The sequence below is a fragment of the Alligator sinensis genome, unplaced genomic scaffold (assembly GCF_000455745.1).
Source record: "Alligator sinensis unplaced genomic scaffold, ASM45574v1 scaffold349_1, whole genome shotgun sequence".
Taxonomy (NCBI): domain Eukaryota; kingdom Metazoa; phylum Chordata; order Crocodylia; family Alligatoridae; genus Alligator; species Alligator sinensis.
The window spans coordinates 1,855,268-1,874,581 of NW_005841856.1; the positions used below are offsets into that span (position 1 = coordinate 1,855,268).

The 19,314-nt window shown below is 39.0% G+C and overlaps 1 long non-coding RNA gene across 1 annotated transcript in view; it reads right to left on the reverse strand.

Annotated features, from left to right (window-relative positions):
- Positions 1-402: 402 nt before the first annotated feature.
- Positions 403-19,314, reverse strand: part of LOC102370365 — a 22,000-nt gene continuing 3,088 nt past the window's right edge. The window contains exons 2-3 of the long non-coding RNA XR_322967.3: positions 1,345-1,470; positions 403-466 (exon numbers count right to left, since the gene is read on the reverse strand). This is a non-coding gene — a long non-coding RNA (uncharacterized LOC102370365). The remainder of the gene's footprint in view (positions 467-1,344; positions 1,471-19,314) is intronic.

The window sequence follows — 19,314 nt, forward strand, 5'->3', positions numbered from 1 at the left end:
ATTAAATGAAATAGAGGAAATTGAAGTTCCAACATTTCAGTGTAATGTGATCATGAAGATGGAAAATAATATTTAGTGAAATTAAAAGTGCAGGCTTGAAATTTACATCACTCTTAATCTACATCTGTTCTTTTCATTTAATTTATCTGACATGCCCCACTTCTTCCAGGGGAATTATGGAACAAGATCTATTGGATATAGGGATATTAAAGAAGCTGCTTTTGGGTCACACAGTGATTTATGCCACATCGTTTATATGATGTTAATCAGACAGAGATGATACTAAATTTCGAAGAGAAAATACAAAGAAGCTCCATCATTCAAACACACACACAAACACACACGCACAAGTAGCTTTGCCAATGTTTTTACTTACATTTAATATAATATTTACAATCTTCTGTCCAACACTGTTATTTTATATTGCTCAAAGTGGGGAAATTATTTTTCTTCATGAAGCCTTAGCCTGAAAATATAGAGCCTGATTGTAAATTATTTCCATTTGAAAAGTGAGAACATTTAACATTCATTGGGAACATGTCTGATTTAAAATAGGCTAACATTAGGGCTTAATGAGATATTAGTATTTGCCACAGCTTGATCTATGACCTGTACCAAGTTATTTGTGTCACAAGATTATTTTATCCTGTGTAGCTCATCAGAAATTCTTAACTAATTGCTACTATTCAAATGACTGCATTATTTGCTAACATGTTGCAAATACTTCTTTTCCCCACATTTGGAAAAGTTTAAAGGAAGCAAAGAGGAGATAACCTTATGTAGAACTTGTTCACAGCAATTTGAGTTTTAAATTAATACACATTTGGGCTGGTAAGACAGAACACAAGGAAAAACAAACCCTGCAAATGTCAGAAAGGGAGCTTTCACTCTTGCAGCTGCAGCAAATGGACTCATGGGCTTTTCTGTTCTCAGAGGTATTGGCAGGTGTGAGGCACTGGATCAAGGAGGGTCAAGAGCATTATTTTATGCCTAGACAAGTTTTTCAGGCCCCCTTTTCAGACACATGCTCTTGTGCATCCTAATGTTTAAATGCAGTTTTTCTTCTCCACATTACAACACACACATTAAGTATTTAGATGCCAAATTACAAATTTTGGCACAACATCTCATGAACAAAGTGTCAACCACCATTCTGGATGCTGATTTTTAAGGTGGTTTTGAACAGGCTCAAGTACTTTATTACCAAAAAAAGCATTTAAACATTTTACTTATCATTTGTAATTTCTAGAGCCCCTTTTTCTGCTAGATGCTGGACACTGGCATAATTAAGGTATAAACCAAGTCTTAAAAAGCTTGAAGTCAAAGGTTATTAAGGTCACTCACCTTGCCATGCACCCAAAAAGTGCCTTCTTACTTCTCTTGCATAATCTATCCATATCATAGATAGCAGTCCACAGAGGTGCTACTTTTTTTCTTCCTCACAGCAGGAGTGGGCTGAGCTGGCTTGAGCTAAGGATGAAATTGTGCATCAGGTAATGGGAGCTAGTGCCCCTGGACAAAGGGAGCTATCACAAGTTTGAATCTGAGCAATAAGTCTTCTTTTGTGCGAGCACAACAGTGCACTACCACTGACTTATGTTTTGTGTCAAGGCCAGAGTTAAATCCTGAGAAGGGCCATATTATACCCGTTTTAAAAGTAAGGAAATGAGGCACAAAGAAAAATGACTTGCCCAAGTCACATAGGAAGTCTAGTTCTCTAACTACAAAGCTCTGAAGAAAGCACAGCAAATAAGAAACAAGAAAAGGTTAAAAGTTTGTAAATACGGTATCTCCTTCCATAGAACAGCCCTAGACTTCCTTATGCATCTTGTTTTCAAAAGGCAGAATAAAGGGGGGGGGGAAGTTTCCCAGAGTTTTAGCTTCCTAGAGCAGGCATAAAGTTGGCCCTCCCTCCCTTTCCTGCTTAACTAAAAGTGAAACCATGGATCTCACTGACGACTGGTCCCCCTGGGGGGATCTATGATTTTGGAGAGAAGAACAATGAGTCATTAAGTCAATTGACCCCCCCCAGCTTCTTGAATAGTAATACAACAGTTGCTGCATTATGAAGCAGGAATCAAAGCAGGGTGCTTGTATCTCAGTCATAAAATCAGCCTTTTCACTTAATACGCACCCCCAATTTGGGGGGCAAGAGTTGACTTTGGGGGGTACAAGAGTTGATTTTGGGGGGAAAAGTTTATGTTATATGTGAGAAAACACATGATATAACTACACCTCTCTTAATACCTGCATTAGCCAGCATTTATGAACTTGATGTTGGAAAACCTTCCTGAGACAAATAATTCAATCAAATACAGAACAATAGAGCATATAGGCAGAGCCTTTGGAAGATATTAAGGTAGGTAGTGTAGTATAAAGATTGGCTTTTTTTTAACAAGCTAATTTGGGTAGGGGTAGCAGTGTAAGTGCAAGAGCACAGAGATTAGTGTACACTATGATAATTTACCCAGACAAAATGCATATGCATCCAAGTTTAGAACTGGTCACTGAGCTAGCTCATTTAAAGCTAGTTTGGGTACTTTCAAACTACACTTCAGCCCAGACATACCTTTAGTCTGTAGGCTCTCCCCTACAGTACAAGGGGTAAAAGATTTCTAGAAACTTTCCCCATGAGGAAAAACCACCAGAGCTGGTAATTTCCCTAGCACTGTGATCTATAATTAAGTATTTCTTTTACTAGAAACTGATACACTCTTACTATCTGTCCTGGCTCTCTGTTAATTCAAGAGTGATACATTAACTAAGCACATATAGTCAATTATAAGAAAATGTCACTTCCCACTTAAGAACAAGAAGTGTGGGAGCAAAACTTGTTTTTCCACACACTGGGCTACACCTATAAATCTCTCAAACCAGGTTAATAGGCAGACAGATTGAAGACAAAACATGAAGACTAGACCAGACCTCAGGCAAAAAATACATGTAAAAATGCATGCTGTATGCCTAATAAACCAGTCCTCAAATGCTTAATCAAAATATGCATTGATTTCAACTGAGTACAGTCAGTATCAGTATCATAATTCATAATACAAAATAGATAACCAGATACTTCTTACAATGTCAGGGGAATTACAGGCTGCGATTTTAAGTGTAGAAATCAATGAGAGCTTGGACTAAGAAAGGACTTCAAAGAATGGCCTTGTATGGACTCGACTCAAAATGCCATTGTAAGGGAAAATGAAGTCATTCATTGTTCATTCAGGTGGAGATTTCTATTCAGGTCATATAACCCTTTGGAAGTGCTGAACACCTTACAGTAGATGGCCGTGAATACACATGCAATCAATTTACCAAGGGGCACAAGACAGTGCATGTATTGGAAAGGTCTAGTTTTCATTTTGTGAAAAGCATCTGACCCAAGTATTTATTTATTGAAGTAATCCGTAATGAACCAAGTCCTCTGCTTCACCAACTGTAAAGTCAATACAACTGAAGGGTGGAGGGAGGAAACGGTGACTCTAGGATATATGGTCCCTGGTGGATCTGTTCCCTCAATACTGGACCAACCAAGAGGCTGAAACAATCCTTAGCAAAACTTTCAGCAGTTCTAAACTATCCCACGGTAGCACAGAATGCCAGACTCCCTCTGACTTGTGGCCTTCATTTGGCGTGCCCATTTCCTAATCTTCTTCGACCCAATAGAATTGCTCTGTGGAAATGCTGGGGACCAGATTGCATAGACCAGATTTCATCAGAGGAACTTTAAAGCAAGGCAGCCAGATCTGGGCTGCAGGCCCAATGTAAGATTTTTTTTTCTGATGAGCAACTGCTATCAAGAAGATACATGCATGGAAATTAAACAACCGTACTACTTATGATATATGTTGCGTGATTCTTAAAACTGAGAATGAAAAGTATGACACTCATAGTCCCCTGCTACATGTTATACTTAGGACATGATTAAGTAGCTAATTATGTCTCAAGTTGAGACCCAGCCACACATTCAATCAATTAATGATGTGATAAAATGAGGAATAAGCCACACCATTATTTCACAAAAAAATGTGTAATAACTTTGTGGCTCATTTCTATCAAATCATTAACTGAACATGTGGTCTGGGCTCCCCTCTGGCTGGGAGCCCTGTCAATTGTGGGCTCCCAGCCATGGGAGTTTGCTACTTGCTGGTGCAGGGAGCCCCTTTGTTAGCAATAAGCTGTGCTTGGATCTGATGTTGGATCCCACAATCATGCGTCCTGCTATGCACATGTGGCATGAAAGGAGTCAAAATTGCATGGATCATGCATCACATCCTATCACGCATTTACCTGAATGTCTGGCAGGGGCCATGTTGCCCACAGTTATGTAATCTGTCCACTGTCACCTCAGCACAGCTATTCCATAGAATACAACCCAGATTCATAATTAAAATATGTAACTCAGTGGGAGCATCTACATGTGAAATTAATTTGTTTGAATACACTCTGGTGCAGTTTGCACTGGACTTAATCAATCCTATGCGCACTGTTTGAATGTGCTCCCCAGACCACAACATGCTGAGCCAGGCTAGAGAAACCCTGGCTGGCAGGGGACCCAGGAGGTAAGTCTGCCAGTCTAGGGCTGATCTGACCCAGATCAGTGTGCTGCAGAGGGCTGGCTGGGACACAAGGGCGCTCCAGTGTAGGGCTAGCTGGAAGGCAAACCCTGCACTAAAGCACCCTCATGCCCCAGCCAGCCCCATCAGTGTCTAAACATGTGTTGCAGTGCATTAAACGCTGCTATAGCATAGTACTTCTGTTGACAAGTACTAATCCATGGCGCTGTTTACTGCAGCATAATAGGGCCACACGTGTAGACGCTGAGACTTTAATAATGCAGAACTAATTAGGCAATTCTGCACTAAACGTCTCAGGTAGACATACCCAGTCTGTATAAAATATAATGAAGTGAATTCAAAATGAGCATGATATACAGATTATACGAATTTCCAAAAATCCAGTTAACTTTTAAGAATACAAGTAAGGATTCTAAAGATGGAACAAATGGAAAAAAAAAACCATGTATCCACTATTACCTTGGCCTGTCTTCACTTCACATCTTACTCCACACAGGTACATGAGACTCTTTTAATAGTATCTGTGGTGCAAACTGAAATCTGTACTATCCTACAGTTTTGAGAAATTTCTGCGTCAGCAGTTCAGATAAGAAGAGATTCTGATCAACAGGTTTCAATTCATATCCAAGCTTTGGGAATTTCCTAAACAAAATGGAATCTATTGGCCCTTTATAATTTGGCAATTTCACATTTCTGTAATGTTTCTGGTACTTCATGAAAGGTTTAGATACTAAAAGTGCAGGAAAAATACAAGTCATAAAGCACTGAACGATAGTTCCCAGAATGTTAAAACATTATTATTTTCAGGATTTCAGGGTTTACATTCCAAATATGCTATCATCAGAGAAAAAGGTAAGTACTGTTGAAGTCAAATAAGTGTATTTATCGGTGACTATTTACAGTGGACGCATCTACAGGAGACATTTACTGCTCAGTTAACTAATTAGCTGAGCAGTAAATGTTGACATGTCCCCCAATTAGGCCAGAGTAGATTAATTAACTACACAGAAGGATAGTACTTGTAAATACTATCCTGTAAATAGTACATACACGTACTATCCTGCTATGGAGTATTTTAATCTGCAGCAGTGCACATGTAATGTGCACGAGCTGGTGGAGCATGAGGGTGCTTCAGTGCAGGAGCTGCCTGCCGGCTAGCCCCACACTGAAGCACCCTTGTGTCCCAGCCAGCCCCTCTGCAGCACACTGAGCTGGCGGGGAGCAGCTCCAGACTGGCCAGCTGACCCCCAAGGTTCACTGCCAGCCAGAGCTGCTCTGACCTGGGTCAAGGTGCAGATGTGGTATCTGGGAGCAGTAAATTTTGGCATGATAAACTCTGGAGTTTATTAAAGTGCACTAACAGCATGTGTAGATGGATCCAGTAAGTACAAATCTAGACCCTCATATGGAAATAGACCACCTTTTGCTTCAAGAAAAGAGGCTTCCATCAGCCATGCCATAATGGGAATCATGGTATCCAAAATGTTGTTTTTCTCCTTCAGGGAGGAAGATTATGTCTTTTTTTTTTTTTCTTTTCCAAAGATCTCTGTAGTTGTCATCTGTATTTTTCTTTCTTCCATTTTCTTGTTTTGCAAAAAATCCATTTTATATGTCAGCTATGTATCTTAAAAAAGGATGGAACAAAACACCCATAGAAACAATACTGAACTGATATCCTGCTTTGTGCTATGATATTTTGGTAGCAGATTAACAGGTACTAACACTGGGCAGTATTCAAGGATAAAATCAACATTAACTTTTCTGTAGAACATTTACGATTTTAACCTTCATATGTCGCTATTGGCTCTCCATGAATCATGTATGCTAAGTGCACATTAAGTTGAACCATTTGACCTTATTGAGAAAGGAGGTAGAAGAACGTCCGAGTCCTATTCTGATTAACTGAATAGAAAAAAACCATTTTCTTGTAGCAATTTAAGGCATTTACATAAAAAGCCTCAGTCAACATAGTGACTTAGGAGTGATGTCGTAAAAATAGACAGAATGTGTGAAAAGCAGAAAGACCTTGATTTCCCCATTTCAGCTTTTTTTTTTCCTCCTAATTCTAGAAACCAAGGAACATCATAAACCGTGACATGCAGCATTGGATTAGACGGGTTAAAGAGAAGGATTGCCTATTTGTTAGTGCCATAAAGCCATGGTTAGAGAGAGAGGAGCTGACTTACTATTTATTTATTTATGCTTTACTCTGTGTAAATGTGTATAGATATAGTGTAATGGTTAGTGTTTACTTAGGTTTTCTTTTTCTGGGGTGGAGAGAAATGACAGGATTTTCCCCTTAAGGAGTAAGTTTATTCTCTAAATTGAATCTTTACATGGGATAAACAATCAGAGACTATCTTTTCCATTCAAATGATATATGAACATTATATGTACAATTTGTATAGATTTTTCTCTTTTACAATGGTTTTTGACCACTCTCTCCAGCAATTTATCTGATGGGTTAAATTTATCTTTCTGAAGAAGCAACAACTTTTTCTCTATCTTCCTACAGGTCGGGAATTTTAAAAAATGTGGTGGTTACTATAATAATAATAATAATAATGATGATGATTTAGGATAACAGGAGCAATAGCCAGTTGCATAACCATTTAAAAATTCAGCATTGGCAAAAATACAATTAAGGCAAAGCCCTGATTGTACAGAGAAAATACTCAGTACCTGAAGATGCACATGCTTATCTTTACTCACCTGAATTGTTACACTGAGTTTAACCAGACTACTTATCTGCAGGTTGGATCAGTATCAATGACAGTTGAGTAAATCTAAACATTTTATGCAAAAAGTCACACAAATTTAAAGCAGAGTTCATTTTGGCTGTGATCACGCTCTGTATGTTTACCTTCCATGGGCATTTGAGCAATTCTATTTCACTTGCACCAATTGCACCAATTCTCTCAGAAAGTTAATTTCAAGCCCTTACAGTTGAGTGACATATGTAATATAGAACAGGACACTACTGGAAAGAGCAAGATGAGCTATCCCCCAAACCATTAGCTAGAGTTCTAACTTAAAGGCAGAACCTACCATAACTAGTGCAAGATCTTATTTCACCTACAGTTATCTTTGTCAGAGGTGTCAGACTCACCTCACCTCCTGAGCTGGACCTGGGCTGTGCAACTTCTTGTGGGGCTTCTAGGTGCCCCCCCAGACTCAGGAGGAACCAGTAGTCAACCTGGTGAGGCATGGGGAGGGGCCCCAGTGTGCTCCCTGGTGGACCAGAAATGCTTCCGGTCCACTTCCAGGTCTGCTGCTAAGCGTGCTGAGGACCTTCCATGTGCTCCTGTGGGACGCTTCATCCACCCCACCATCTCAGCATTTATGAGCTGCCTGGTACTTTGAGGTACGTAGAAAAAACATTTAAAGCTGTGCCTATGTCGGAATCATTGACTCTTTCCAAATCTCTCTGAACTGATTCGGAGCGTTCCTATTCGATTTGGAGAAATTAAAGGGTCTCCCAATTTGATTCAGATTCAGAGATTTGTCCACCAAATTGGGCCAATTCTCCACTGAATTGAATCACCAACTGAAGCTTTGCACAGCCCTAATAGTCATTGCTTGCTCCCTGCCAATGGCACAGAGCTCCATGTCCCAGGTTTAGGCAGTAAGTCCCTGCTTGTTTTACCCTGAAGTTCCCAGCCCCTCTACCAATCCTGTCCTATGTATCCTGTCCTATGTATACAATGCATCTCTGCAGGCCTGTGGGCCATAAGTTTGGCATCCTTGATCTATGTGATAGGCATCTGCTTAAGGGTGATCCTATTCCACCTTTGAGTCCTTCAAAAACTGTTAATTTAAAAAGTGGATGGGTTTAAACTCTAACTCAATCAGCGTCCTTTTGTTTCATTGTATCATTTGGTCTTGAGCTGAAGGAACATTACAAAACTAGTGGTTTTCAGGGACTCAAGCTGGGCATACTGGATCACCTAAATAACTCACAAGCATATGTAAAAAAGGATCCAGTCTTCTATTTCCCAACACTAATTCAATTAGCCTCCCAAGTATTACCATAGAAGGAGTAGTTATAATGAGTCAGTACATAAGTGCTGGTTCAGGTGTCATCTATGTGTTCTGAGTTATGATCCAGTGAAAGAAAAAGACTGTACAGTGTTTTGCCAAACCAGTCTACAAGATAGTGTCAGTCTCTCCTTATCACTTCTGTGACTTCTATAGCTTTTTTCAGCTTGGAATCATTGGTTAAAGCTTTTCTTTCCCAAAGAGCAATCACTATTTAAACTGATGGCGAGCACATTCCTTAAATTATGGAATATTAGGAACCTAGGGCAATCTCAAGACATGCAAAATTGTGGAAGGCTTTGTGCAGTAATAAATATTAAATAATGGGCAGCATAAAAATATGTTTTCTGCCATTATGTTCAGCTGTGTTAGTTCACATTTACACTTACACCAGTTTCTCAGAGAAATAAACATTGCCCATTCTATCACCCAAGTCAGCAACTTTAGGCAATGCAGATGATTTAGGAGAACATCTGAGTAGCTTGGAGCAACTGTGGATAAGCACAACCCAGCGTTGCATTCAGGTTCTCCAGGCACCGTGGGTAGAAATGGACATCTTGCTTGTGGTGAGACAGACAGCTTTGTTCCAAAACAGAGCAATTCTCATTCAGACATCCCTCACAGGTGTCCCAGAACAAAGCCCAAAATCTGATGTTACAAAAAAATGCACTTAACAATTTTTCCTGGGACATTGCAAAGGACATTTGAAAGCATGTCACCAGCAATATGACAGAGTAGGGGACCCAGGTGTCCCACAACCACCGCTTCTGCTCCAATCTCAGCCCCTCTTTACCCCAGGCACATCTGTAAGCATGGGGCAGGGAATCCCATGGGGTTCCCTTGCTCTTCAGCATAAAACCCAGGTCCTAAGTAGAATCCAGGTATCTGGGACAGAGGTCCCACAGGATCCAGCTCTGAAATCCTGGGAGCAGCAGGAGCTGGATCCTGTGGGCTAACAGCACCAGGTGATGTCTGTAACTGCCCATCATTCGGGATCAACTGTGCCAGGACACAGACTAGTATAGCTGATCCCATGACAAGAATTATATTGGTTTCTAGGGGCCCTGCTACACATTCACATTTAAAGGTAGATGGGAGCCAGCTATAGACTTGTTACATTTTCAAGTGCTAATTTTTTACCTGGTTGGCTCTTTTTAGATCTCAATAGTCATTTTTATGGTGTGATAATTACGTTGCATATCTAAATTTATTGCACGATTAACTAGTTTATTGCATTCTATATACATAAAATGTAGCAGGGAATTAGGAGTCTTGGGGCACACACTCAAGGTGACTCAAGTCCACTCCAAACATATCTTATTGTTCACACTTGCTAAGAAAACATAAATAGGCAGGACTTATTTCTTGTCAGTGGTCCTGGATTCACTTAGGAGATCCCTACTATCATTCTCACACTCTGTACTGATACCAAAATCCTTTTAATTGGCCTTCAATAACATGGTTATGCTTTTTTTTTTCCCCCTGTAGGTTGGTTCCATATTCCTTGCTTGCTGTCTAGACTATCTCACCCTTATATTTAATGCATGATGTTTAAAGATTAATATCTGTACAGTGTGAAGAGCACTGGTAGCGTGCAGAATAAGAAGTATATTTCAAGATAGCTAAAGAAATTATTACATTAGTTCCTCATGGTGATAACAACAGGCATTACACATTGTTAGCTCATCAATAGTTTAACTATTGTGCACAGATGAATTTATATTAGGGTAGGCAGGTAACTAGTTAAAATACTGAGGTGAAAGGAGTGATCAACAGCCATAAGCCTTAGCCAGGTAACCTAAGAGTTAAAACTTAAGCTGGACACCCATCAGGCTTTATGTTAGAGTTTGCACAAAATAAACACACGGCAGGAATATATTAAACCAAATGCAAGTATAGTGTTAGATATAATAAAATATAAGTTATAAAACAGGATGGAAAAGTAAAATAAAATGTTATATTAACATATACCAGTGTCACACAGCAACCTCCAGTCTTGGAACAAAGAGATAACAAGTTGGCTTTGCCTTGAAACCCTGGCCACTGGCCCACAAATTCAAACTCCTTCTCTCATGCAAAACGGTCTCTTCTTTCTCAAATGGTCAGCTATTTCAGAGATTACATATACCGAACCTTTTTATAGTCAGACATTGAACTGCTCAGGTAAATACTACACTCAGACCATCAGGTAAATACATACTATCCCTATTGCCTTCCAGATCCTTAGCTTCACTTTCTCTGGGCGTCCCCACCAGAAAGCAGAGGGTAAGTCCTCTGTCCCAATATCAGGGTGATACTTTACCACAAGCTATGATTCCTGTGGCTCTGGAACATCACGCAGAGAAATTGCCAAGGACTCGGTTTGAGAAGAACTATGTCCAAGTTCAAATCGCCAAGAGTTTTATATCAAGCACACACTTGGATCATATACTGTGCCATCAAATTGTCATTTACCCCATGCAGTCTGCAACAATTCCCATCATCACACTTAGTATCAAACTCTCACCCAGACCATGTCCTGTCCAAGCAACTGCCTGTGCACACGCTATCACACTATTGCACACAGCACCATACCTTGCACTCAGCACTCAACAGGTGGATACTAGCCACTACGCATGCTCCATAGCAAAACTAGGTTGCTTATGTCAGCAAAGGGCAAGACACTTGCTAGAATAATCTTAACTGAACATGTGCAGTACAAAATCTTACACACTCACACAAGTTAACTATAACAACTTCAGCAGAGGAGTTGTCCAGTAGACTAAAAATTCCTTTCATCAACAGGGCATGCTTGATACCACTCAGAGAGGTCAAACTTTCAGGAATTTTATTAATTTAAGTTTTCTGGTGTACTTATTTGTGTGTATGTATAATTTAATATAAAGTGGAAGTAAGCAAACCCTTTGACAAGAACATGACATGATTTTCTATGAGTAGCTGTTTTTAATACTCACACACTTGGAAGTCATCTCCATTTTTTTTTCTCCAAATGTGCAATGCATCTTAGGCTTACTAGTCACTACCTGAAATAAGCAGCCAGTTCTAATTACAAAACATTACTTCCAAAAGTGCATTGCCCATGGGATCTTGTTTATTCTGAATTTACATTACATTCTGTTTCCTTAGCCAAATATGACTTGGGAAACTTAATATTTCACATATCCATAGCTTGTGAATAATCAGAGATAACAGTTCGAAAGATAGGATTCATATAGGGTCCTGTAAGAAAATTCTTTTCTGCTCTGGAATTCAAGGGGAATGCAAGTAGCAATAACTCAGGTATTTTAGTAAACCCACATTGGAAATTTTGAATAATCAAGACCATTTTCAATTCCACTTCAAGAATTGTATTTGTTTCAGATTGCACACATCACTGCAAACAGCATACAAAGACTGCACATCTAACATTTAGATAGTAGTAATCTAACATTTAGATAGTAATGAGGAGAACATGAATGATTACCAGGAAATTCTTACTATAAAGTAAATAATCTAAGCCTTGAGCAAGGCCAGCTTGAAGTGGTGGTGGTGGATTTATGCCTTCATACAGCTGAAATAATAGTTTTCTGAACTTGAGAAAAATTATGGAACTTCATTAAAGCTGCCATCATGGACAAATTTTGCAACAAAGACTGTGCCCTTGATGAATGATACCGGGTGCCTAAGTGCATTGGTTGATTTAGAGTTCAAACCTTTTGTAGTACATTCCTATGAAGATAAAATATTTAGTGCCACTATATTTTGGGCTCTATATTTTTGACAATATGTTTCATGCCTCATTTGCCACCAAAGTAATGAGATTTTAGTCAACGTTCAAAGACTGACTTCACATTTTTCATGGCAAAAGTCCAAATGGGTTATTTTTCTACACTAGTGTACCGCTACTTCAGTGAAGCCCTGAAGTATATGTAGACCTTGAGGCAGCCAAAATGTAAAACATTAACTTCACAACAAACAGAAAACAAGAAACAAAAACACTGATTGATTGCAGCTTCCTTTTGATTTCTATAAAAAACCCCAGTACTCTGCTTAAAGACTCTTTTGCCTAAAGAAGAAAGGTGATTTTTAAGACAGTAGATTTCTTCATAGAGGTATAAAAGTATCGTGGTGATAATGAAACATTTTGGTCTTTTTAGCCCTTCCTTTGCCCAATTTGATGTGTTGGACATCACACTAGACTTTATAACAGACTAAATATGAAAAGAACAAAACAGGTGTTTTTTTCACATTATGTATTTCAAAGTCATAGATTCATAGATTGTAGGGTCGGAAGCGACCACAATGGATCATCGTGTCCGACCCCCTGCCCCTCGCAGAAAGGAGGACTGAGGTCAGATGACCCCATCCAGGTGACTATATAGCCTCCTCTTGAAGACCACCAAGCTAGGTGAAAGCACCATCTCTCTTGGAAGACCATTCCAGATCCTGGATACCCTTACTGTGAAAAATTTCTTCCTAATATATAAACTAAATCCACTCTCAACTAGTTTACACCCATTATTCCTAGTCATTAGTCTCAAAAAATTTTGTTACGAGAAATTAAAGTTGAACCTGTATCTTTATTAGGGTACGGTTTTAAATAGCAAAGGCCACCATTTCTGACACTGTTCACGAGACTGACTGACGGTAGCCTTCTTGCTTCCACAGTTGCAGAGAGAAGAAGCTAATCGTGTAAATAGGTTTTTGCTGTTTTCAAAATGAATCATACTGTAAAGGCATATTGTAAAGCTGTGAAGGTGAAGATAACAAGGAAGGGAAGACAGAATGCTGAATGCATGTTCAGCCCCTTTGAAGTTAACCTAGAGAGAAAGAGAGAGAGAGAGATCTGCAATAGCTAATTATCAATGATGTTCTACATAGCAGTTACAGAAGTATAGCATAGACATACCCAAGTTAGCTTTAAAATAACAATCTAGCCACAGCACGGACCTAAGTGCAGGAAGCACAACCCACCAAGAGAATCAGTATAAATTAGCCGGCATGAAGCATGCCATTATTAAACTGCTACTAGCACCTGAACTAGCTAGTTTAAGGTCACTTCTATCACTGAAGTGTTGACATACCTGGAAGATAATGCAAAGTGTAGTGGCTACTGAAAAGAGATAACATTTTTCAAATGTAAGGAAAAGTTATGCTAAAATTTTCCCTCTGAATGCTGTAGGAGTACAGTTTTATGTACTCTTTTTTGAAAGTCAATGTTTTAAAATAGGCCACATTCTGGCTTGAGGCTGTTTTAAGTAAATATTAAGAATACCCAACCACATTTTTCCAAGCCCTTAAGAGCTACTAGTTAGGGTCAGATTCTCAACTGCTTGAAATCAGCATCTCTCCATTGATATAAACAGATCAACACCAATTTTTTTTTTTTACCAGCTAAGAATGTAACCCATCTTGCCCGCAGGCATTTTTGTTCCAGCAGTTCACCTACAGCAGCCAGGTTGAGCCTCAGAAGATCCACAAGAGAGCCTTAAATGTTAAGAGTACTATTACCTGGTGTGCAGACTCACTGTCAGGAAACAAACAATAAAAGTCTAAGTATAGATCTCTTCAATCCCTTTCCTCAGGGCTTGCTTTATTTCCAAAACCAAAAATTCAGAACTAGAAAAAATCAACGCCGAACTGCCTCTGAAAATCTCTCTCATGTCAGCCATCTGGGAGGAGACAATATAATTCTTCTCTGGCAGACTCATTTTCACTATATTCCCCTTTCTTTTTTGAATGTTCCCCAGGGAAACTGAGCTAATTGGTGGGAACCCATTAATCCTTTTCATGTCTGAGCAAGTGGAGTCACTGCCCAAATACTTTAGGGCAATACTTCAGTTCTGCCATTGATTTGAATGGAGCAGGTTTTCATCTTATGATGGATTTCCACTCTTCATGACTGTATATTTCTCAGTCAGTAACATGGAAGGGTAAACTCCTTTTGCAACATTTAGGACAGGCTGTTGCACCCATTTTCCATAGCTAGCCCCCAAGGTAGCTGGGAACAGAAACTGAAAAGGCTTTGTCCCTACAACAGAGGAAAAATGTTCTTGTTTCTCAATGACTATGCAAGCAACCTGGCCAGCTTTGGAAGGCGTGAGAGTTTTGCGTATGCTTAGTGAGGATGATTTCAGTTTGAGGAAGATGGAAAAATATGGCCCAAATGGTTAAAATTAGGGAAGTTACAAACTGATGAAAAGAAGTTCTGTTAGGATATGGACACACGTCACCTTAATGAAGTGAAACAGACAGGTATACAAGCTCGTTAAACTAGTTTAAAGCAGCCTGGTGGTTCAAAAAAGTGTGCTTGGTAAAACGAGAACCCTTGAACTGGTTCACTGTTATGTCTGGACACCAAGTGTTCGGTGACATGGACCTGGCTGGTCTTCCAGACATCCCACATGACATTGTTCTTCGCTCCTCCCTCCTCTGTAACTGACCGCTCTGGTATGCAGCCAGAACTCTGGTGCCTTCTCCTTTTATTTTTTAAAACTTTTGTTGGCACTTTTTATAAATAAGATCCCTTGTATTGATAGTTCAGTAAAACTAGCCATTATTATTTTCTAATAACTAGCCATGTCCTCACTCCCTGCTCAGTAAGATCCCTCATAATGCCCCCACATAACTGAAAACCCAGAACCTAAATTTCCCCACTCCCAGCCACCCATCAGACAAGCCCATGGTACAGGTCAGTCAGGTGTGGGCTTCTGAACTTTACCAAACTCACGTTTAAAAGAGAAGGAAATGCAGAAAAATGAAAAAAACCACAGCTGCAGGTCACTCACCCCCTGGGACTGAAAGAGCCACAGCTGCAGGTCACTCACCCCCTGGGACTCCCAAAGGATGTGTGTATGTCTTCCCCAAACTCACTAATTGCATTACATGCTGGGCTGGGTGCTCACTCCCATCCTGAAACCATAGTATTTCACCATCTAAAAGGTGTCCTTTCTACACATAGAGGCATTGTACACATAGACATCTCTGACCCACGAAAAGGGTGAACTGGTGCCCATTAGTGACTTTTGGAAATGAGCCCATTCTCATATGTGTCCACAACCTGAAAGAGAAGAATCAGGTAACCTAAGGTGTTGCTATTGACTCCGTCTTTAATGGGTGATTTTAAAAACTCACTGAGGATGAAGAAAGGACCATTTCCAATTATAGTTGAGGTTTTGGATCAGAATCATTTGATCATATTGTAGATTTTAAAAGAAATTGCTCACACGACACTTTTAATGCAAGGGTAACTACCCTTAAATATATCCATTTCAGTAGATACTATAATATATCTATTTAATCATTAATTGCAAATCAAAATCACTATGCTATCATTAAAGAAAGACAAAAATGTATACAAATTTTACACTCAATTTTACCCAGCAAAATACTTTAATTGCGGACCTTACTTTTTCCCTTAATCATTTTAGCACAAGAGAATTATATGTAAATGTGAACAGATTTAATATTCAACTATCACATGGAATCAAATGCTTTAAAAACTGAATGCATCTGGTATAGCATTCATCCAGCTATGAAAAGATTTTCTCCTTGTATACTATATATCCTAGAGTGTACATAGCTACTTATTTCAGGTAGTTTGCATTAATATCAGAGATAATCCTTTATTTGTTTCTAATTAAACAATTGCGTACATTTATAAATACATTTGGTTCTACTCCAGCTGTGGTGAATATGAAGACTTAAAAGACCTATATATACTACCTAGAGCAGAAAAGAAAGAAGTTCTGGTTGTTATCACACTAATTTTAAAATACATCTAGAAATTTTTTTTGAAGCAATAGAAACCTACACATGAACTCAATGCTAGAATGAAATCCTATCTTCACTGAAGTCATGGGAGTTTTGCCATTCATTTCAATGGAACCAGGATTTCATACCGGCTCTTTATATAACATGAAAAAAAGAATGAGGATTTAGTTTCAAAGGAAAGGTACAACCATTGTGCTAGGCTGTCTCTGATATGTTAAGGAGCAACTATGTTTAGCCAGCCTTCTTAAGACATGGGAAATACTTCAAGATTGCAGCTGACATTTTTACACTTGTGTGTCTAAATTAAGGCTTTGACTTGAGAGGGAGTGAGAGATGTGTAGTACCTCTAAAAATTAAGCTGCATACTTGGTGCACAAAACCAAATTTAATGGGCTGAACTTCAAACATCAATGTTTAATAATGTAGGCTGAAGCTAATATGATAATGTTCTTTACCACAAGTATGAAATCCAGGTATGGTTTTTGGTTTTTTATCCTAAGAATCCACATGAAAGAAAATGTTAAAAAAGGTAATGAAGAGATCTTTTGATGCTTAGGATGCCTGTGGTCAGAGCAGTTGAAATTGGACTCCACGGCTGAAAAGACCTTTGAAGGAATCATCTTTTCTGCAGTTGTCTTTCACTATTTAATTCTTTTCTGTTCCAGGACTGGAGTCCAGATCCAAGATCCATTCAAACATATTTCATAATCTGGATCCAAGATGCTACTTTGTCTAAGTGCTATATATGCCAGTTGGTCCCACAGGAATGGGAAGCATTACATATGTGTAGTATCTATCTAATGACCCAGTAAGGCAACAATTTCCTACTTAGCTAGACAACAGGAAACTGGACAAAACAGGAAAATGGCAAAGGGGACCGAGCAGTCTCTTGGCACTGAGCTGGCTTTAATAGAGATGACATACAGATCTCATTATATTTTAGAATTCAAACATAAACACAGACAAGAGTTGTGTGGTTACAACCACATACAAGGTCCATTTTAGCAGAGGGGACTATCAATGAAAAAGGAGGATCTACATATTTTGACTTTGGGAATTAATTAATATTTTGAGTTTGGAAATGGATTGATTTTGGGAATATGAATCCAGAGAAGGATCTAACAGTTGTTTTTCCAAAAACTAACCTTGAATCAGTAAATATGTACTCAATTAATTTCCTTGGGATTGAAAAATAATAATTAGAAAACTTTGTGAAAGCATGACAAAGAGTATCTGGACTTTAAAGAGTAAAACAAGAAAAAAATATCAGCTAACACACGAATAGTAGAAAGAAAACATTACATAATTAAAACTATAAAACTATTCAGAAGGAATACCTCATTCTCTCTACAGGAATATTGCTTACTGTACCAATCAGAAGTTAATTCAGCAGTGAGACATGGTGAATTCCACTCATAACACTGCAGTAGCTAGCTTTTATTGATGCACACAAGAGTCTTTCATCTACTGTAAGAATATATCAGAAATGCTAAAATTATGTATGTATTTGTATATTCTCAATTAAGAGATCAGCATGTACCTTAATACACTAATATATACCATTTACCTACATTTATATTTTTTATGAAGCATCTTACACCATGTACCAACAGCAAAGCCATCAAAAGGAATAGAAGTTAACATTGTAGTGTCAGGATTTACTAACAGTTCTCTTGCAATATCATACTTGACTTCAACTTGAAATTTATATTTTACGTAAAGAGAACAATTCTGATATCTCAGTTAACGCACCAGCATTTCTCATTTTTTTTTCTTAAAGGATGACCTGTAAATTAGAGAACAAACACAAACTCAGGAGTCCTGCATGGTCATTTCTCCATCTTAATGATATGTACAGGAAACATGAGTTCAAGCAATCATATGAATGATCGTCTTTCTCATGTAGATTCTTATGACCTCATCCTACATAAAATTTAGGAGCAATTGCTTAGAAAATGCTGGGTTTTGGAAAATGTAACAAGTATCTGTTTTGCCAGCTCACTTACTTTGAACAGCAAGTGAATGAGGGTACATATAGACAAATGGTGGAATATATGTAAGACTCTTATGGTGAGGGTTCCTGGGTGATTGTATGCCAAATCCCACAGATTTCATGCCAGAATCAGAGGGAGAAATTCTGCCTTGTTGAAGTCAGGAGTAAGGATTTCACCTGGTCTGAATGGTTCACAGACAGTAGCATAACTGATGGATCAATTGGGACAGCAGCCCCAGGCACCATCTTTGTGGGGTGGAAGGGTGCAAAAATAACCTCAGCCATAGCAGCGGCTGATCACGTCACTGAAATCAGCCCCACAGCAGCAGACACTGGACTAGATGCCATGCAGCTGCCCTGGGTGCAGAGCTTCCTGCCTACGCCTCTGCTTACAGCAGACAGGTTTCCTTGTCATGTACCCATCAGTCTACTGAACACAGAAGACTTTGCATGATCTGTGAATTAGCGCAAGAAGGGGAAGTTTACGTTGATTAAGTCAATATTCCTGTGCATGCACGCACGCTCGCGCGCGCACGTACACACATACACACACACAGTCAATTCTCATAGTAAACGTTGGCAAATTGCAAGGAGCACGTGATCTGTAGTGTAGACTATTCTAAGTACTCCCTCTTTCCAGTCACATTATTCTTTTCTTTCCTGTAACATTTCGGCAATGTGACTTGTGCAAAGGTAATGGGAGTTTATAGTGGCTGGATGGTATCATGGGATAATGCTACAATGCTGCACTGCCACTCCCAGCAATTTCTGGCATGATTTATGTCCATCTGCTCCCCTTCATACTGCAGTCCAGAGGGGAGCAGATGGGATCTGCTCGATTGTCTTCATCTGAGGCTCATATTCATTATAACATAATTTTTAAAATGACAGTCTCACTGTCAGCAACGCTACTCAGCCATGTTTTTTTTTTCCTCACAGAAACAAAAATAGCTCTTC